Genomic DNA, 22869 nt, shown 5'->3' on the forward strand with positions numbered 1-22869 from the left:
TCCTCTATAATTCGGTCGAGCCAATGGTCCATAGCTCGCACGATCTTATCTCCTGATGCTTCTAGTCTGCGCACTAATTCCGAAGTCCACATGATTGGTTTGTCGAGCCTACACCTTTTTTGACTATCTGCTAGCTTCACGATCCACTCATATAGCTCAGAAGGAAAGGATGCAAAGAAAATTTCATGTATTTCCGTATACAAGTAGTGTTCCAACCACTGTTCCTTAGATACTCATGGATTTATGTTTTCCTGTGCTGCGAACTCGTGAATCTTCTTGTTCAACCACTCTTCAATTTCTTTCTTTGTTGGATTCTAGTGGCACGACATGAGACATCCCTTATGCAGATCCTAGTCTCAGCAACGGAACCATTTCTTGGCTTGTATGGGACTGACCCAGGTTCAAAGGTGATTTATTTGTGAGCACCAGTATTGCAGCAATAACGCTGCAACTCCTAGGCTTCCTACTTTACTTTTATCAACCCGGTAGTTCGTAACAAACTTGGAAGCGACGGTGTTGTATGCACAAGTACTAGTTCTTACTGCAGGCTGTCACTTGGCCAACTGGCGCAAGATCACTAAGAGCTCAAGCCAGCTTCTATGGATTCTAGAAGAAGCTCTAGATGTGATGAAAGAAAGGAAAACTTACTCTACAGAAGCTACTCTACTTGTAGAAAGGAGAATGAAGACTGAAATGTAAAGTAAACCTAGCAAACCCTAATTAACCAACTAACCCTACTTTTGCAAAAAGAGAGATGAAAAACTCATGAAATGAATGCCATTACCTACTTAGGAAGTAAACAACATCTACTCAAGCTATTTCTAGAAGGAAATGAGAAAAAAACATATTTTTGGATTTTTATGTATTTTTATGTGAAATTGTCATGCATGTAATTTATTTGTTTGTGGACGTGGCAGCGATTAAGTGGCGATGGAGGGAGACTTTGGGATTTTCAGAGGTGTAGGAAGGTGTGGATGGGTCCTAGGAGGCCTCTGGTGGCCTTCTGGAGGCTTTCCCTGCAATCGGACTTCAAAAAGTCACCTACAAGAAAATCTATAGGAGGCTACAGGGGATCTACAAGTGGTCTATAGGAGGATGTCGAGAGCTATTTTAAAGGTTTTAAAGGTGGGAAAATGGGTGGAAAGGGTAGCTGAAGGCTAGAAGGATGCGTTAAAGTGTCTAGGGTTTATCAAGAAGGATTAGGAAAGAGAAAGATGGTTGGACTTGTTCAAGGAAAGAAAGGAAAGTTTATGAGAAAAGTGCAAAACATTAAGTCAGATTTAGGAGGGACTTTGGCTGACCTGTTGAACATGGATCAAAGAGAGATGATGATGGCTTATTGGCTGACTTATTGTGAGGAGAAGATTGCTGCAAGAGAACTGTAACTCAAACAATGAGATTAAGCAAGCAACGAAACTAGCTACAACAAGAAACAGAAATGTGCGTCAAGCTAATCTAAATTTTGATCTAGAAAATAAATGCTGAACAATGCTATATGGAAAGAAAGCATGGAATTAAATTCATTGTAAAGAATGAAATGAGCATGGTGAAATGGATCTACAACAAAGCATTAACCTTCTAACAAACCGCAACACTAGAAATCCTATGGAAAAGGGAGATCTGTGTTTTTTATGGCAGCAAGAGGGTCTTGGCCTCAGTTCATGGTCCCAGAGGGAGGCAAGGAGGCCAAGGCTCTATTGATGGCATTTTTGTATCTTTTTCCTATCACTATTCAACCTGCTACAGCAAACTGAAATGGAAACAACCTTTTAAATCACCAAAAGCAACCTATTCTTAACCAAGAAAGAAATTTATCTAACAACAACTAATTCATAAACTAAAATGAAACATAAAAGTACAGGAAAAGAGGATCATGGATGCTTGGATTGGGCCCTAACCCAAGAGCTTCAGCCCTCTGAGAAGACTCAGTGCTAGCTCAAAAATAATCTCATTTCATTATCAAAAATACCAGTAAGATTACATGAAACTGTCCAGAAAAGTAAGCTCGAAGTTGAGCAGAGCAAAATTGCAACAAAATTTCAAAAATTTGACTAATATTCAACAACCTAATGAGGCCCTAGGCCTCTCTACTTATACAACTGAAGCTCCCAACAGCTTCCTTAAAATCAGGGAGGCTTGGCTCCCAAAACTTGAGATAGACAGAAGTTATCCTCCACTTGCTCGGCTGCCTCTTTGGTGCATTGATGTGGCTGCTTGTGCTCCAAGATTCCTGAAGGAGAATTCAAAGTAGGGAGTCATAAATGAGGGGGACACCCTCCTATAAATCCTCTCCCTTGTTTTCTTCGAATATTTGCTGCCAAATGTCCATTAAATCTTTGACTTTGTCTCCAAAATTGACCAAAAATCTGCATTAAGCACACATTAGACTCCATGGCATAATGACCAACCCAACTCACTCTATTAGCATAAATATAATAAAAAACATGCAATAAAATAATGAGAATGGTGGATTAAGCTAAGTTAGGAGGAAAAATGAGCCCATATAATTACCCATTTATGGGGCTCATCATCACCCCCCTACTGAATGTGTTGCTCATCCTCTGAGCAACTAGTCCACCTCCTCATCTTTGATGGCCCTGATGGCCTCCCTGACATCCCATGCTTCTGATGTGAGATCCTCTTCTTTATCATGGAATCCTACCTTTCTATCCACTTCTTCCCACTGCTATTTTTCTTCTTCCTCTTTTCCGCCCTCTAGCAATCCTAGCAGCAGTGGGGGACTTAGTTTGAGGCCAATCCAATTAACTTCAAACTTTACATAGAGCGCTTGAACAATGGCACTCTCCTTAATGCTTCTTTCATCCTTGTTGGGGAGTGATACTCCCTTATTTGCAAGTTGTGTGGTTGTGTATTCCACCTCCTCATACAAGCATGAATACAGTCATCTCTAATTAATCTAACCATGTCCTCAAAATGTGCAATGGTCAGAGCCTGATCATTGATATTCTTAGGGGTAGTTTGAGGATTATTTGCAAGCAGCTGGTGTGTACTGATGAGAGCCATGGGGTCTGATGGCTTAGCTCTATTCATTAGGGGTTCATTTTGCTCTTTTTCCATCAACTTTTTGATTTTTTTTGCCCTTTTCTCCTTATGATTCATCCATGAGGCCATGGCCATCAGCTACAGGTCCCCTAGCCTAGCATTGGGATCCCATAGGTTCATATTGGCAAGGGCCATGTTATGCAAATAGAACTATGTTATCTTTGCCTTGTCTTCTGTTGAAATTTGGTCACATAGGTCCATGCATTGTAATCCTGAAAAGGCATTGTGCCTCTTTGTGCCAAAGTCTTGATCTGAAACTGTAGCCACTGGTCTTTGAGGTATACTCCATATGATTTTACTGGTGTTCTGCACTGTAGTGCCTCCATAGACTAGCTGGCCATGCATGCCAATTGTGTTTCCTTTTCTTGCAGCTATCTTCTTAGCAACTCATTTTCTGTTTCCAAGTGAGTTCTTCTGATTGCCTCTCTATTTCTTACAGCACTTAGCTCCCTGCCCATCTCTTTAAGTTGGTTCTCCATGTGGCCAATATCCTCTACCCCCTTGGATTTGGCAATTTGCATCCATTTATGGCTCCTTATCCTTTCTTTTTCCAACTCAAAGAAAAGTGGGACTGCAAATTTCTGTGGAATGATTTTTCCCCCCTCAAGAAGATTGTAGTAAGAGCCCAAACTAGGCTGGGGGTCAAGTTCTTGAGTCTTTGTTGTTTCCTCCTCCCCTTATGGCTATTTTTCCACCCTTTTCTAAAGTTTTTCGGTCTCCTGTAGCTTAGTTAGGGTCTCCTGTAGAATAGTCTGTGCCTCCTGTAGAGTTGTTTTTGAGTCCTGTAGTTGCACTCTTTCCTTCCAGGTGGAAGATCTAGGACTTCCTCTTTCATATGTGATGGGGGTTTTAGAAGGAGATTCTTCCCCTTTGACAGTGGGTGAATCTTCAATGATAATAGGCACTGTTGAAGATGGTTGTGGTTTCCCTATTTTTATCCTTGTGCTTTTTTGAGCCTTGAAATACATTGATGTTACCCTCTTCCTCTTTTGTTTGGGTTTATCTAGGGTGTTGAGGGCAGCAAGAATAGCTGTTGCTTCCCTTTCTAGGGTCTTAGGAGACACTTTTGTCTTTTCTGCCCCTTTTTCCTCTCCTTTTGTCTTATCTGTCTCTGTTGGTTTTGTTTCCTCTTGCTCTGTTCTGGTTTCTTCCTCCTCTTGTTTTGGTGTCTTCCTCCTTTGTTTGTTCCTCAGTTTCCTCCCCTTCTTCCCCTTGTTGCTCTTCCTCCTCACCTTCAGAAGGACTGTGGTCATATGTGAGGGCCTTTATATCATCTTCTCATGTCATATTTCTGAATATTTCCCATGCTATGGGGATTGTGAAAGTGTGGAGGGCTTCTTCTGCTAATAGTTTAATTAACTCATGGTGAGCCAACTGATTGGACCTCCTGCCTTCAACATATTGCTGGAGTCTAATCGCATTTGCAAGCCACAGATTATCCAAAGAAAAGAAGAACTTCTCTACCACTGAATGCGAGGGGCTAGCTATGGTGTATGCACTCTAGAAGTACCGGATCTACTTGTTAGGAGTCCATTTTAAGATGTACACAGATCAGTCCACACTGAAGTACCTCGTCAATAAGCATGTGTTGGGGGGCGAATCTGCAAATGGATCTTATTGTTCCAAGAGTACGATTTTGAAGTTTTTGTGAAGCCTGGATGATTGAAGCGGGACCAGACCATCTGTCGCACATCGAAATGGGCGAGGAACCTACTAACTTGGAAGAAGGATTGCCTGACATGCAGCTATTTGGAGTGCATGTCGCAGATGGTCATTTTGAGGATATAATACACTTCCTAACAACAAGAACTGCATTGGAAGGATACTCTATCCAGCACAAGAAGGAATTAGTGGTGCATGCAGTAGATTTCTCTGTCATCGCTGGGCATCTATACGAGATGGGGACTAATGAGATATTGCGATGATAGGTGCATGAGTTTGAACGAAGCAGTGTCCTCGCGGATGCTCATGGGGGCGCTGCGGGAGGACATTATGCAGGAAGAGAAACCGCGCAGAATATTCTACACACCGGGTTGTGGTGGCCAACCCTTCATCAGGATTCAAAAGCATATTGCAAGGCATGTGATGTATGTCAAATAATAGGCAGGCCATCGCAGAGGGATGAAATGCCTTTGAATCCACAAATGATGTTGCAACCCTTCGAAAAGTGGGCAATAGATTTTGTAGGACCCATCCAGCCACAAGGGAAGACAGGAGCAAGGTACATTATCACTGCGACGAAGTATTTGAATCGTTGGGCAAAAGTGCAGCCGGTGAAGGATTGCATGGGCACGACAGATGCAAAGTTCCTTTTTGAGCATGTACTGATGTGATTTGGATGTCCAAGGATCTTGATGAGTGATCATGGTACACACTTTATGAGTGAGACAATCAGTGCACTAACAGAGGAATTTCAAGTATATCACCAGAAGAGCACACCTTATCACCCACATGCTAACAGGACAGTGGAGGCGTTCAACAAAGTGCTTGAAAATGTGCTGACCAAGGTTTGAAATGCTCAGCGAAGTGATTGGGACCTACGCATACCTCCAGTATTGTGGGATTATCGAACGACATGCAAGAAGTTGACGAGACAAAACCCTTTTAGGCTTGTCTATGGTGTGGAAGTCATAATGCCTATGGAATACATCGTGCCTAGTTTGCACATAGCAGTACTCACAAGTATGACGGATCACAGAGCCTTGGAAGAGAGGCTTGCACATCTGGATGAGCTTGAAGAAGAAATATTTCTAGCTGGATTTCACCAGCAGGTCCAAAAGCAACGTGAAAAGGCATGGCATGATCAACACATCAAGCTACGCACATTTAAGGTAAATGATCTAGTCTTGTTGTATGATAGTAAGTTTGATAAATTTCCTGAGAAATTCAGGATGCACTAGTTAGGACCTTATGTTATTAAGGAGATTACCGATGGAAGAGTGGTACAGCTAGTCAAGTTAAATGGAGAACCCTTCCCAGGAAAGGTGCATGGCAATCGCTTGAAGCCATACACCAGCGGTCCGACCATGTGACTAAATGAAAGTAGCATAGTCTTAGCACTCCAAGAAGCTGAAAGGAGGAGCGGGATTATAAACTACACTACTTGAGTTGGGGAGCTATGCAATTGGTGTTGAGATTGCAACAAGATGATGGAGCTTAGTGAAAAGAGTCGCCTTCACTAAGTGGACTTGCAGGCAAATTATGGCACAAGTTCTATTTTTTGGATCCCAGTGGGGATGATCACAGCAGGAGTGACCACAGTAGGGATGATCACAGCAGGAGTGACCACAGCAGGAGTGATCACAGTAGGAGTGACCACAACAGGAGTGATCACAGCAGGAGTGATCAAAGTCTATTTTTAGACTGGCTGTCCAAAATAGAAAAGTCAAATATTATTGTCTCATAATAATATTTGGACTATAAACTTGATCTTATTCTCTTGGAGCACTTCAGTTTGAGCTACAGATGTGGCCCATGCAGCTATCAGAATGAAGTACGCTTTTCTTATGAGTCAGTTGAGTTGTTGCATGCATGACCTCAGTTAGAACTCAATTAGTTGAGTTTGGTGGAGTTGATTGTGGAGTTGATGGAGTTGTGTTCAGTTTGACTTGGTTAAACTAGTTGTAATTAATCTAACTACAAATAGACTAATGATGAGTTGTTAAACTAATTATTAACTCATAATGCAACTATAGAATACATCAATTAACTCAGTTGCATGTCAGTGCATGTTCAGTTCAACAAGGACAGGTGTTAGAGGATCAGATTGCTATCAGTTGTGACTATAGTTGTGCATGAGGATTTGCACAATCAAGGGATTGAGTATGCCAATGAGTTTGCTCATGTATTTTCCCAGTATTATAGCCTCTGCTCACGTCTACACAGTGTGAGTGATTCTTTGGAGGTGAAATACGAGTTTGGTAAACCATTCTCATTCATTCTTGAGCAGGTACTGAACAGTGGAGGCAGGCAAGCAATGGAATAGATTTGGAGATCAGATCTTAGCTGTATTGTGTGTAACAGGTGGAGTTGGTACTGGATTTCTTGTGATAAGCATTGTACTTTGTAATGTTACATGGTCTCAATCATTAATATACAAATAGCTGGGGTTTTTAGCGAGATGCTTTCCTCGGATTACATACTGTGTTAATGTGTGAATGCTCTTGATGTTTTATTGTTATTGATGCTGCTATATTGATGATCAACGTAGAGGATCTTATGTATTTTGTATGTATTCCGCAATAGTACATGATCAGGATAATCTCCATTGAATATGTGTTAAATTATTCAAAATTTCTACAATTGGAAGATGGTGTGAAGCAAGGATGTGTCACTGGGTCCGCAACAACGTGGAGGGAGCTGCGCTACCCAGGGAGAAATCGCGTAGGTTGGCTAGAAAGTGATTGTTAAAGTCACTGTTCATGAAAAGATGACAAAAGTGAGGCCAAATAGAGTGGGTGACTGGCATTTAAGACAAAATTTATGGCTTAGATCCTTGAAAATCTGCCATTAATCCGGCATTAATGAATCGATTTTAGGGGTAGCAGTTAGATTTGAATTTAAATTGTCCTATAAATTACAAGTGGTTGTCCAGGAACAAACACTTGGCATTTTTAGTATTCAGCTGCTGAGCTCTCAGATGCCTATGGACCCAGAGTTTTTCGAAGCTCTCAAATAGACTCCTGTATTTGTGAACTTGCCTAAGACGTTGCGAGCACTGATAGAGAGTGTTATGTCATCACCCCCAGAAGTTATAAATACACAACAAGTGGTAGAAGATCTAGCACAAGAAATGGAGAAACGGGATGAAGAAGCTGCCCAAGTACTAGCGGAGGTCCCTAAATCTCTGAGAACACCGAGTCCAAAGCCAACCCCAACCAAGGAGACCATGAAGGATAAGAAGGGCAAGCAGCCTGCCATCCCGGTGCGCGTGTCGCTGAGACAGAACCCAAAAAATCACACTACCCAGGAGAAAGGCAAGGCTATAAACCTAGAGGCAAAAGAGGAGGATATCAAAGACATCCCCATGGACGATGAAGATGTGGGAATGGAAATAGAGGAGGTTGAAGCCCAGGGTGCAGACCCTATTACATGGTTGTCGGAGTATGTCCCTCCGCGCAAGCCTAATTCCAAGGTCCTAAAGGACATTGATGAAAGAAAGACTCCCCTGCAAACCCCATTACTACCGATGAAATCACTTTTGATAGTTTGCATTTAACACGGTTTCCCACATTGAAGCTCGAAGACTGGGGCTTGGCAGACCATGAAAAGTTCCCACACCTGGTGACCGAATAGTTGAGGCACCACATCATAGACACAAAGATGGGGATGACTACACTAGAGCCCAGGAAGTGGCTCAAATGAGTAGAAAAGGCAGGATTACTCAACCTGCTCTGGGTGTCGCACTATAACCGCACCCTCGTGACGGTCTTAGTCATCAAGAAGTTGTTGTGCTTGGTGCATGATGGGTGTCTATGGCTGGAGGAGCCAATACCCATCACTGATATGTTGATTCACCACATCACATGCCTGTTGTATACAGGCAAAAATCCAGCTATGATCTTTGGTGACAAGGGCGGCGAGCTGGCACTCGTAGAATCGATGAAAGAGAAATTCAAGTTGGTGAAGAAGGTGTGTGGGTACGCAATCTCCAGCATCAACGACCTCGCTATGAAGGTGGCAACACAGATCCTTGCAGGGAAGGTGATGCGGAAGTGTCACCCCGACGAGGTGACAGCGCCTATCGTCGCGCTCGCACAGCAGTGTGCAGAAGGAGTCCAATTTAACTGGTCGGACTACCTTCACGGCGAGTTCATGGCAAACTTCCATGAGGCGCAGGAGAAGAGCAAGATGTTCCACTACGCATGGCTCTTGCTATCGATTGTGCTCATAGCATGGGAGCTACCACAAGAGAGCCAATTCCCCTCAGTCGCATCGTACCTTCCTGAAGTAGCGAAGTACACTTCACTCAGGGCAACTAAGGATGCATACCGCGTTTGGGACAGCAAAATATTTTGGATCTTGATGGAAATGAATATCAGGATGGCTATCAATTGCAAGCCGCAATTTTTTCCCATAGTATATGCTAACCTGCAGAGCTATGCCGAGTTCAAAGCTGATTTCTATCAGATCTCAATCAAGGCATGAAAGGACCCTATGCAGAAGTGGTACGATTTGCCATACCTGGCCACAGATGATGTCATCAATGTAGTATTGGATAAATGGTTGGCGGAGTGGCGCACTTCCACGGAATTGGAAGTATATGGAATCAAGTTTGCCACACAAAAGAATAAGGATGAGGCCAAGCTCGAGATGGCGCAACAGGTCGAGAATAGGAAGAAGGAGGCTGCTGAGAAGGCCAAGACAAAGCAGACAGGAAAGGAGGCAAGGAAACAAACAGAAGGCACAAAGCGGGGCTCTAACAAAGGCGCACAGTCACCTTCACCAGAAACTGAAGAAGAGGACACATATCAGCATGACGCAGACCCTCAAGAGACGTCCGGCCATCTTAAGCACCTGAGAGAGCCGGAAAAGGGAGGGTCCATAAAGAAGTCCAAGGTGACCAAGACCTTGTTGGACCCCATCACACTAACAGAGGGAGACTTATACGACATCGGTGACACAGTAAGAGATGTCACCCCGGAGACCCTGCAACAATTTGAAAAGCAGCAACAGATCGTCCTAGGGGCCATCCAGACTAGATTGCAGGAGTTACAGGCCCGCGCGTCGGAAGTTGGTACAGTGTCTACCAGCTTGGCTATTATCACATCAGAGGCTATCAATATGTTGCGCATGAAGGCTTCCTGTGCACTAGTGTTGCCGAATGGAGCACTGACAACAGAAAATGAGGCTGACAGGCCCATTGTCAGCGCCTTGAAGGGTGTAGGATTGAACCTAGCAGTGCTCCTGCATGAAGCACTCCACTCCTTCCAAGATGGAGTAAATGCAAGCTGAGGACCCATGAGCACTACGCCCTCCAAGTGATCAGGGAACAAAGAATAAACAATGAGCAGATGGCCTTGCAGAGGGATGTTGCCATCGCTGCCGAGGTCGAGGCGACTAGCCAAAGACAGAAGATCATAAAGGTCATGGAGGAGGCCTGCAAAATGGTGCCGGAATTGGCCATTCCGAAGGAGGAGCCAGCTGAGGTTCGCATCTGTAAATTGGCCATAGGGGTGCACGAAACTTAGACAGAGATGGCGAGGGTTCAGTTGGAGATGAACTTGCAGATTACAGAGATCCAGTTGAGGGCTCAGCCTTCAATGCCTCCAAAGCTAAAGGAACAATGGGTGGTCGTTGTCACAAAAGCAGTCACAGCAGTGGAGAGTGAAGTAGCAGACTGCACCCAATTGTTTGAACATTCATTTGAGGTCCTGACCAGCTTGCAAGAGGACCCAAACATCCAAAGGCTCGAGACTGAAGTGCGCAAACTCCAATAGTGCTATGACAAAGTTAAGGGTACAACGCGAACCGCCACGCTGACACAGAGGTTAGCCAAGCTACATGAAGCCAAGCATCAAAAGGAGCAGGTGGACGCAGCGCTGCATAAGGAAGCAGTATTGAAGGCGCGACTCAAGCCCTGGCTAGAGAAAGTCTATGTAGTGATAGGAAATATTGAAGGCAAGCTTACGACTCTGCAAGCAATGCAAAAACAGCTTCAGGCTAAAAGCGCAAGGGTAGTAACTGAGAAGACAGTCGAAGATGCAAAGCAAGCAGCAGCTCAGTGCATAGCTAAAGTTGCGGTCATCAGGGTCAAGTTGGATGAGCTTCGTGCAAAGATCTCCGCGCCTGCTGAGTGACTCGAGGGTGAGTCACGATGTTTGTGTTGGGGACCTATTGGGAGCTGGATCCCCAAGGGCAATTTTGGGGCTAAGAGCCCATGTTTTAGTCAAGTTTTTGTAATATTATTGTAAAGACTCCGCATTTTGTGGTAGCGGAGCGCGAAGGTATTATGTGTCACAAAGGGTAGTCTACCCTTAGTTTTTTAAAGTAAAGTCAACTGTAAGAGATCTACCCATGGTCCACGGACCATGGGATTGTATAAAAAAGAGCTAAGCTCTAAGTAGTTAGAATAATCAAGCATCGAACGAGTAAGAGAGTCATAGCTTTATAGTAAGAAGTCTAAGTCTTGGGTTGTAGCATAGGTAGAGGCTTTGCAACTGAGTGCACAAAGGCCTAGGGTAGAAGTCCGCAGCTAAGTGCACGGACCCTTGCAGCTGTGTGTGCGGGGTGAACAAAGTCTGTAATACTTGGAAGATATTAATAAAAGGAGTTATTCTGCAATTTCTGTGTATTTGTTATGTTGATGGGTTTGGATATTTTGTGTATGAGTTTCCTTTATTATGTTTATATGGTTCCCGAATGAATTCAATTACATTGAATAATTGAACACAATCACGAATATCTGCTTACGTGGCGATAACTTTAAGTATTTGGCAAGATAAGCAAATCACTTAGGATAATTGAGGAATCTGCACAGCACGCTGCCATAGTAGTGTGAAAGTACCCGAGCCGCAGGTTAAGGCTGCGCGAAGGTCGACCGTATACTTTCGCGAAGGTATTGAAAGCCGGAATAGAGGGTTTGTCTTACAAGCCCTAGAGAGAGATCACCTGCATGAAGGCAGGAATAGAAGAGATCAAACGACATCACAACCATCTCAAGGGTGTGGAAACTTGGTTCCAGCATCCCCACACACTGCTTCTAGTGAGACTTCGGTCCACACTCTGCGGGCTGATGCCGAAAGGGCCAATAGTGTAGGGATTTGTTTGGCTAATCAACGCTGAACCTGGGTTAGGCCCCCTCAAGCTAACACCAAGTTAAGTATCGACTATCTAATGATATATTTGTTTAATGGCAATGAAGTTTGATCCTCTCAAACTATTAATACATGTATAACAATTTCTTTATAGTAATTAAATGATTAGCTTCTATGAACTATCTAAAAGATTGAAATGCTAGTCCACCCTTCTTTGAATTCATTTTTTCTCATCCAAATTTGGTATATCAATGAAGTCATAGCCTATATTTATATTGGTTATAGTGATCCTGTGGAACTAATTTCCCTTTATGCATGGCTAAGCTTTATCAAATGGGAAAAAAAATAAATAAATAAATTTGAGGATGAGATAAATTAGTTTCTACTTGTAGGTCTAGAGGTATCTACTATATTTAACCAGAAACATTAAAAAGACCACAAATTTGCTTCGAAAGAACATTAATTAACATGAAAATTACTATATTTTATTATTAAAAATGAGGAATGATTAGCTAATTGATAGTTTTGTATATGTTATAATGATGTTTACTTATATGTCAATACAAATAATTGTTGTAATGTGTAAATTTTTTGTCGTGTTCCTTAAATTAAGTTACTCAAGTCAAAAAAATCCATATATATTTTTATCAACATATTTTTTGATTTGAGAAAGAACTTTAAAACAAACCAAAGTAGTAAGAAAAAAATTTCCCATGTTGAAGTTGTCTTGTCAATTAGAATTCAAAAATAAGGACTCAATCATCATTTTAGTAGAGAGAAGAAAGGATAATAATTGTATTGTCCTTTTTCTTCATCAAAAAATAACATCTTAAATTTTAGCATGATAATAGTCACCTCAACTATTGGGACCTTAACTAGGAAACAATGTTGTGGATATTCATTACCAGATTAATAATATTTTTAGTTAATGCAAGTGAAATTTGGTTATAACTTCTAGTTACACTGAAAAAATTTAGACACGATGATATCAAACTATAAATATTACATGACATATGGTTTTGTTTATGTTTTGGACACATGGAGAATTTGTTTTTGTTTTAATCTTATTTAGATTTAGATTTTGTAATCTTAAATATAATCAATCATCGATCTCATAGAAACAAACTTAAAATTATCTTAAATTGGTTGTATTAAGTAGAGTTGAATATTATCTTAAACTCATGATTTAAAAATCAATTTAATTGTAGAAATTCTTAACCATATATGCAAGGAATAATCTTATTCAATTTTAATACTAAGAGGTAGCACAATGAATATCTTTATTCGATTATAATATTAAGCTGTAGTACATCCCGCAAGAAGTTTATTGAGGGGATCAATTTGAATGTCTAGTTGTTTATAGCCTATGTTGATAGCCACCAAATAGTCACCTCTCCTAATTTGTGTTTCTTATGTTTGAAGATAATAAATATATTTTAATGATGAAGTAAATATATTTTTAAGAAAATGTGTTTATAGCACTCAATATTTCAAGAATCATTCAGTTTCCTTCTCTGAAATAAAGCATTTACTTGAGATGGGAAGATTAGGCATGTATCCTCCATAGGAATTCTATGTATGGTTCACTTACACGGTGAGTTTTCCATTAAAAAAATGAGCAAGCTTCATTTTATCATGACTAAGGTTATCAAGCTCATATTTGACATTAAGAATGTCATTAGTTCTATTCAATTCAATAATTTCTCTTTCACTCTTGCAGGGTGCCATAATGGTAATTTTAGAGAATATTTTGACGACCATGAAAACGCAACCATGGTCGTGCTTAGAAGAAGGAAGGTCTGACATGTAATCCATAGAGATGGATTCCCAAGGTTGACTAGGAGTAGGAAGAGGAGTATATAAGCCTTGCTTCTTGATGGTTGGTTTGGAAATGGCACAAGCAGTGTAGGATTTAATGTACCTCCCAACATCCCGATGAAGGATCAGCCACTAAAAATACTTTTGCAGTACTGCCACTATTTTCTCTACCCCGAACAGTCCAACGACCCAACTGTAGTGCGCCTCCCAAATCATCTTGGCACACTCACTTTAAGGAACACATATGTGTCCCAGGTGGCATAATAATGCATCTTGGAGGTGAAAATCTGGAACTTTCTTACCTTCCCAGAGTGTCTAGTATGTGCTACCGAATTCTAAATCACTCTTGTAAAGATGCAGCGACCCCGAAGTCTCATGCCCACAGAGTCGAGCACAGCGATTAGTGCCATGACTAGTGGTCAGTTGAGGCAGTCTGCAACATTATTGGTGTTTCCCTTCTTGTACTTAATGTTCAAATGGAATTATTGCAGGTGTGTATACCACTTTTGTTGGTGATCGTTTTGCAACTTCCCTTGTGTCTGTATGAACTGCAGGGGTCGGTGATCTATGTGGATGACCATTTCCTTCCCCAAAATGTAGTTCTTCCATTGACAGCGGACCTGCACAATGGAATACATTTTTTTGTCGTAAGTGGGATACTTTCAGACTGTGTCTTAAAGTGTTTCACTATGGTAAGCCATTTGATGCCTCGTTTGCGTAAGAATTGCACCAATAGCATAGTCGAAGGTGTCTGTGTCAATCTCAAATGGTTGTTGCAGGTCTGGTAATGTGAGCACTGGTGCAGAGGAAGGGTGATGCTTTAACTCGAAAAATGCCTTCTATTGGGTTTCGGACATAAAAAAAAACTTTGCTTTCACTCTGCCCTTGGTGACTTGACTTAAAGGCCAAGTGATATGAGAGAACCCCAACACGAACCTGCTGTAGAAATTGGAAAGACCAAGAAATTTGTGGAGCTCTGTTAGAGTGGTTGGGGCTGGCCAATCCCGAATGACTTGTATCTTGGTTGGTTTCACATGCACACCTTGCTCATCAATGATGTACCCTAGATATTGAAACTGGGTCATGCCAAAAGTGCATTTCTCTAAATTGGCACACAGCTTGTGTTGTCATAGCGTTTGAAGGACTTGTCAAATATGGTGGAGGTGCTCTTCCCAACTCTAGCTGAATATCAAGATGTCATCTAAATACACCACCATGAATGCATTGGTGAATGGTCGCAATATGTCATCCATCAATCTCATGAAGGTTACGGGGGCATTTGTCAACCCGAAAGGCATGACCAACCATTCGAAAAGGCCCTCCTTGGATTTGAAGGTAGTCTTCCACACATTGGAGGGTTCAATAGGCACCTAGTGATAACCAGACTTCAATTCAATCTTGCTGAAATATTTGGCCCCCTTGAGCTAGTCTAGAAGGTCGCCAATCCGTGGGATTGGGTACCTATTCTAGACAGTGATCTTGTTCAGTGCCTAATAGTTAATACAGAGTCTCCACGTCCCCTCCTTCTTCTGTACCAATACAATCGGTCTCCCATAGGGTGATGAAATTGGCCTGATGTTCCCTTTCTACAATGGCTCCTAAATCTTCCTATTAATATAATCATTATCTAGAACAGGGCATCAATAAATCAGTCCATTGGGTAGCACCACATCGGAGGTCAGATCGATGGAGTGCTTGACCTAACAATGCAGGGGTACCCCTGTAGGTGAGGTGAAAATGCCTCTGTACTCCTCCATGACCTTGTCCATCTATTGAGGAGCCCTATCTCGAAGTCGTGGCCACAACCTTCTTCTTGCCCTGAAGGCGAATAATAACGAAAACAAATTTCCTGGTTTGTGAAATGATCTTACTGTAATGGTTTGTAGTAATCAAAGAGATGGTGGTAGGTGAGGCTACCCCCAGTATCCTGTGCAACTTATTACCCAAATTAATAATAATGGAGTGAGGTCTAGACTCATATATATCATGCCACTTCCACAAATATGGTTGTCCTAATAATACATAACAAACTACAAGAGGAGCAACATCACATAGTACCTCATCCCTAAAGGGCTTGATGTTGTAGGGAAGGCGGCATTATTGTCTAACACGGAGATCTCATCCTTGATGAAGCCACCAGATGGTATACAGCTGCAGATGTCTTGTCGTCAATAGGCCCAGTCGCTTAATGACCTCTACTGAAATGAGGTTCTTTTGGCTTCTGCTATCTACAATGAACTGCAGTGGAGAACCCTTCACCCACATCTGTGAGTGGAAGAGGTGTTCCCCCTCCTCTGGATCTTCAGTCTCATTCTTCTCGATCTTGGTGGTGGCCACAGTCGCACTAGGCTTCGCGTCAATGATCTGCTTCCCTTTTTCATTCCCCTTGTCGGGTTCTAAATCAAAGTTGAAACATGCGTCTGATTCGGAAGCCTTCAACTCGACCACCAATGACTATTTGGCCCGACACTCACTTCTGTTGTGAGTGGAGCTCTTATGGAACTCACAGCATTTTCCCATGTCCTTCTTTATCTTCAGGGTTTTTTTTCTTTTCTTGCAGGTTTCCTGGGTCGCCCGCCTTGGCTTTGGCCTTTTCTCTGTGGTTTGGGGGCACCTTTTCCTTGCTTGGATTCGCAGATCCAAAGTCTCGCTTCTTCTATTTAAGCTTCTGCTCAATCTTGACAGCGTATCAGTATGTCATGCCGAGCAAGGAGATGTCCAAGAACCCCATCTCGTCCTGGATGTACTTATGTAGGTAGCCACGGTACTTGAGTACCAAATGCCGCTCAGAATCCTTGATACCCAATTTTGTGCGGAGGGCATGGAAAACATTGTGAACTCCAGCACATCTTGGTCCCTTCCCTGCTAAAGTGTGGTTCACTTTATGTGTTTATATTCATAGCTCTTGACAGGGTAATATTGTTCCTTGATGGCATCTCAGAAAGAATCCCAAGTGGGTGCAGCTAAAAACAATAATTATTCCCTATCGTCCTTTTGTTCACAGTATGTTTCCCACCAATCCTTAACATGTGGGGCGCTTTGAGAAGTGCAAAAGTAATATTTTCCTGATTGGAAAATTCATGAATTGAAAAATATCATTCAAACAGATTCAACCATTTATCTATGACGTCTCCATCTATCTGGCCCTCAAATATGGGAATGTCAAAGTTAACTCTTAACTTAAAAGGAGTGCCACCTCCAAAGTGGCTGTTGAATAAAGATGCGTCGCGTGTGGGTAGCCGTCGAAGGATCTGGGAAAATTTATCCATCATTGCATTCGTTTTTCGCTCTAGGGCTTCCTCGAGAAATATTTTGATAGGATCTTCTACCCCCTCGTCTTCATTTTCTTCCACCATATGAGGTTGTCAGGGTTTGTTAGGCTAGTCTTGCAAAGGTTCAACTCGATCGAGCCCTAACTCCTTATACACTAAACTCGTTGGGGACATGCAAAGAAAAACAAAGAAAAAGCAGACCGCTCTGATACCACTAATCCAAACTTAACAAAAATGCAACAAATTATAGATATAACCACAAATACAAAGATACAGTAGAAATAACACTTCCATTTCATTAATATCAGAATATTGAAATATGCTTACAAACATAATGGAAATAAACTAGCTCGGGTGATAGTAGCTTATCTCTCAGAAGATATGTGGTGGCTACATGCCTCTGAATCATGTTACAATGAGGCTCAAGGGCCTATTTATTATTGAAAAATAAGGGAAAACCCTAAACGACCAAAACCCTAACCCCAAGAGATGGAACACTAAGAGTTTGTGGGCCTTGTTGGGGTTAGTTTAGCAGCCAACTTCTCGAGGTCGTAACTTGGCCATATTATCTATGTTTGGTGCATATGATACCTTGTTGGAAAGGTCTCTCAAAGTACTGTAAGATTTGTGGCAGGCCCCTGCCAATAATTATGGGCCTGCAACGGACCTCGAAAAAATGTCATTTAGGGGGTCAAAACTACTCTGGAAGTTCAAGACTTGAAAAAAACTGCTAAAAATAGTAAATGCTTAAATAAACAAGGAAACAGAGGAAACTAACTAGAGTTCTAGGCGGAATAGGCGAGTGGACACCAATATCCTCTTGGATCAACTCCACGGGCAAAAACCTTGGTTTCACTCTTAGTTTTTTTTTTTCACCTCCGAGCATGGTCGCACATACAAGGCATGGATTTTTCGATTGACCACACTATTAACATGGCCATTTTTCGGTTGAAGGCCACATTGTTAACATAGCCATTTTTTGGTTTAAGGATTTCAATTTCCCTTATGGGCCTTCCTTCATGCCACTGGGGCTTGATGTATGGAAACTCCTCCACTACTCAATCCGGAAATTGCCAATTGTATTCCTCATGCTCTTCAACACATGTTAAAGCCTTTGTATCACCCTACAAACCTCTACAACTTCTTGTATTCAAACATCAATCATGCTCTTGACACTTCAATATTTCACTATGATTGTTGACCATCAAACATACATGAATACATACAGACAAGAGATGAACAAATAATCATCCATGTAAACATATTGATATGGAATTGTGATGAATCCATTAATCAAAAAACCATACAATCCATCTCTTAAACATCCATAAAATCCTACTCTTCAACATCCATACAATTCTTCTCTTATGATGATAGAATCTAAGTCAACATTCAACATCTAGGTTGACATTGAGGCCAACACATTAGCCATAATGCAACACTCTACAAGTAAAAACAACTAAACACGCTGCGAATAACGGGAAATAAATAACCCTGAAATGTTAATGTAGCAGAATACCAACTTCAGCAAATCAACCTTCTCAAGATAGAGATGTAAACACTAACTTCTGGAAATTAGAAATTGTTCATAAAATCAAAACATAAGGAATTACATAACTCCTATGATAAATCTAATTAACAAATAACACTACAACACCTAACCAATGAAGGGATCCCTCCTTCACCAATCATGGTTGCTAAAGCTTACTCACAGATTAGCGCTTCAGATAATAGAAAATTGCACGCTTTATTAAAAAGATGAAGCAACAACAATCTCGTTGTGTCTTTGTTTACTGATACAACCCCTATCTCTATTAATTCTTCCTCTAACTTAACACCCAATCTTCTATACGCCCATACATTTATAGCAAAAAATATCAGGGGGCGAACTAGAACTAATTCACCCAAATATGGGTTGTAGCAATTATTGACATGTTATAGAATATTGACTTTGTTTGTTTATGGGAGATATTTGTTGTATAACAACTCAAGATCAGATTACATTTGACTTATTTAACATATAATCACCTTAGAGTAGGTTAAAGTTGTTTCAGTTGATAATTGGTTGCTATGTTTGGGACGCAAACTGTCAATGGTCGCAACAATAAATATGTGCCCGAAAGAACCACATGTAGTGCCAAAAATATAGAAAATTTTGGAAAACCACTCAAGTTTCAACTCAATTATTCCATTTTGCACAAAACCCATGTCTTAGATTTTTGAGATTCATCCTAATTTTCCTGAACAATCCAACATAAAATGGTCACTTCTTATCTGGCATATTTTTAACTAAGAACGTTTGACCATGAGCTAGAGCTTAGATTTTTTGACCTGGATGAGTACTTGGAGGTTTGAACCATGAGTTTTGTTATAATAATTCTCTTCATAAACCATCATCAATAAAATTATGCATAATAATCTTTAATCTATTAAAAATAAAGGAAATAAAAATTACTTAACCATGAAAGCATAATTAAGCATGATATGGTATTTTATAAGAAATTATGGTAAATGGATTGATAAAGGAGTGGTGAAAAGTGGTGAAATGGATGTCTAGAAGTGATAGTAATTGTGACAAATCAGTGACCCAATAGTGACATGAATTACCTTAATTGGGTATTCTTTCTAAAGCACATCATTTCATGGCAATCTTGATTTTCTCCCTTTGTCATTGGTGTTCTTAGCTATCTAGGCAAGATCCTTCATTTGAAGTCAACTCCCTCTAAAGTTGAGCAAGAGTTCCTAGAGGAGATTTGACTTCTCCCTCTAGATAAAATATTTCGATCAGTGCAACTCCCTTTAACATATGAGCTTTTATACTTTTGTCAAAGAGAAATTCATATAGGATCAACCTTGATCCATTAGTCTAAGTGTATCAACTCTAATGAGCCTATATAAAGCCTTATTTTTGGTTACATATGTAGGAATTCTTCATGTACCTCATCAGCTTGAGTCAATTCACTTCTTTCATCAAAAAATATGGTCTCTACATAAGTGTACTTGACAAGATATCCCTTCATAGCCTTCTTCCCTCCTGTTCAATTAATATTTTTCTTTAAATTGCATTCCATCCAATCATAAGACATTCTACTCCCTCTGAGTTCAAATTCCAACTAGAACAATGTTTCTCAATACAAGTTCTCTTGTCATAACCTTTGTTCTTCCATCCTTTTTCATTTGCTACTAGAACCTTGGCAGTATTCATTGTGTACCTGCAATCCTCACTAGGAGGTACAATTAAAATCAAGCAAAGATTCAAGGGCAAGATACTAACTACTAGTAGAAATTTATATCATTAGTGATAATCAATTAAGAGAGATATAAGATAATTATCTTTGGAGAAGAATGAAAACTCCCTTGTGATCTATAGACTTATTGCATACATCTATAGCTTTTTCAGCTTCATCCACATCATCATCATCATGTCATTTCTTTCTTGTAAGATCTAGGGTTTCTATTTTCAACAAAAACATCCAACCGTAGGATTTTGTCTATAGAACCTTGGGTTTCTCATGTTCAAACCCCTTAGTATAATAGGGTTTCCAAACCCTAAATCTGATATGTTTTCCTTGGCATAGATCAACCAATCACCTTCATTCAAACAACTTGACTTCTTTAAAGCAGTTCTTTCAATGTGTAAAGAGTAAATCCTTTCAACATTCAAATACCCATCATATTTGAGTATTGCTTTAGTATCACTGATTTTTAGCCCATAAGATCTTCCAACTACTTGTATTTCTTGAGAGACATTTTTGTGCTTAACTTTGAAATAGGGTATGGCTTATGATGAAATGACAATGCCCTGCAACATTTCCAAAGAAATCATTCTAAAAACTTGGTACATGTTACTTTATGTCTTCAAAGATGTGATACGAGCAAGCTCATCTTCTTTAGAATACTCCTTTCCTTCAAAACTTGAAGGAAGACATGGATCTCCTACGTCATCATCTTGGATCTCTGGCATAACATACCCATAAGAATGCATACAAATATTAGTTAGGTGAACTCCCATATCAGTTTCCTACATGTTATCCTTCTTTATAAATAGAACAAAGACCTTTTTCTCTTCAATCAAAAATTCTAAGAATAATGTTTTAAGCTTATGGAGACTAAGGAAACTCGGGCTCCTCTAAGATTAATTAGCCTCTATCCTTGAATACTATTCATAAAAAATCAAAGGTTTCTTACTGCAATGATGAGATCTCATAAGTATTCAAAATATCTTCAGTCTAATGACATTTATATAATCCTTTGACTAAGAAGGAGGTTACAACCTTGCACAAGAATACTAACAATACATTACACATCTTCAAGCAATTCATCATATAGTCTTCTAACAGAGCTCCTTTGAGAATACAATAATGCATAGTGCTTATTCTAGGAGTCATTAAACTCTAGCATGAAACCTTAAGCAATATTTTTAAGGATACTTCAATCAATGCCACATAAGGTTTAAGAAAGGATTTTTTAAGATCAAGGTATTCAGTGTAAATGAACTTTAGAGAACATATGCTTAATCCATTTTGAAAGACATATATCTCGAAACAACATACCTTGTATTATGTCGGCTTCTGAAAGGTGATCTTCCTTGGAAATATTAGCAAATTCTATTTGAACTTCAAGATCCTTCGATCTACAACACTTTCCTCTTTGAGAACCATATACAATATACCAAAACAAGGCATAGTGGTTGATAAGTCTTTAGGCATGAGGCTTTAAGGTTCCATATGAAGTTTTAATGTATTTAAGTGTGTGTGTGTCTATGTCTATGTCTATATATATATATATATATATATATATATATATATATATATATATATATATTATATATATATATATTATATATATATATATATATATATATATATATATATAAATATATATATATATATATATATCTATATATATATATATATATATATATATATCTTATATATATATATAATATTTATATATATATATCTATATATATATTCAATGCTTCACTGAATTTGCTCCTTAAACATAAACTTTGGACAATGATTGAACTTCAAAAAGGCTTTTCATTATCATATTCTGTCCAATCACATGAGACATTAGTCTGATACAAGACTATGATATTTCAAATCACTAAAATACTGAGGCATGGAAAAGGGTTATTCGCTCTCCTGGACCTAATATTATTCATCCTCTTAGAATAAAGCATTTTGACCTTGAGAGACTGGCAGTTTCAGTCCTTCATATTTTATTCTCTGAGGTCTTTCATTAATCATATGAGGTCTCCTAAGATTAGATCTCCAACTAGGGCTTCCAAGAATTCACCATAGCTTTGATACCATGTTGATTTTTGCATGGTCTTGTTTACTGATAATTTATTTTGATGTTTCAAATGATCTTCTTTCACATTCATAAACATGATTACATCATTAAGAAAATTATAGAATACATCAATGATACAATGACATTAGAACCATGAAGAAAAGGCATACAATGAACATAAGATATTACCCTAGGAAAACCCAACCAACCTTTTCCTTAGAGAACCAATGCAACAAGAGATACATCACATTCAAATAACCAACAAGATGACCAACCTCCAAAGAACAAGTCAACCCTCCACCATTTTGTCTAAAGAATCCCTGCAACTAAGTCAAGATATTTGTCCTCCAGGTCTACCTCTGAACTTGTATTGTGCCGCATAGATCAGCCACTTTCCATACAGATTAACCATAGGATTCTTTGATCCCCTACCTTAGAGATAAACCACAAGGTCTCAACCCCTTTCCATAGATACATTGATCCGGGTGGCTCTAGAAAGGGTCAAGAATAAAAGTCTTCAGATTTTGTAGAAACTAAGACCAGAGCATAGAGCTCGGCTTCCTGATTCCAACGGCACAAAGATCACCTCAAGCCGAGTTCGTATGCGAAAGTTATGCTAAGTTAAAGTTTCATTCAAACTCAGAAAAAGACAAAGTCAAAAG

The sequence above is a fragment of the Pinus tabuliformis genome, chromosome 4_1 (assembly GCF_031772625.1).
Source record: "Pinus tabuliformis cultivar Carrire ecotype Pingquan chromosome 4_1, CPIR1, whole genome shotgun sequence".
NCBI lineage: Eukaryota > Viridiplantae > Streptophyta > Pinopsida > Pinales > Pinaceae > Pinus > Pinus tabuliformis.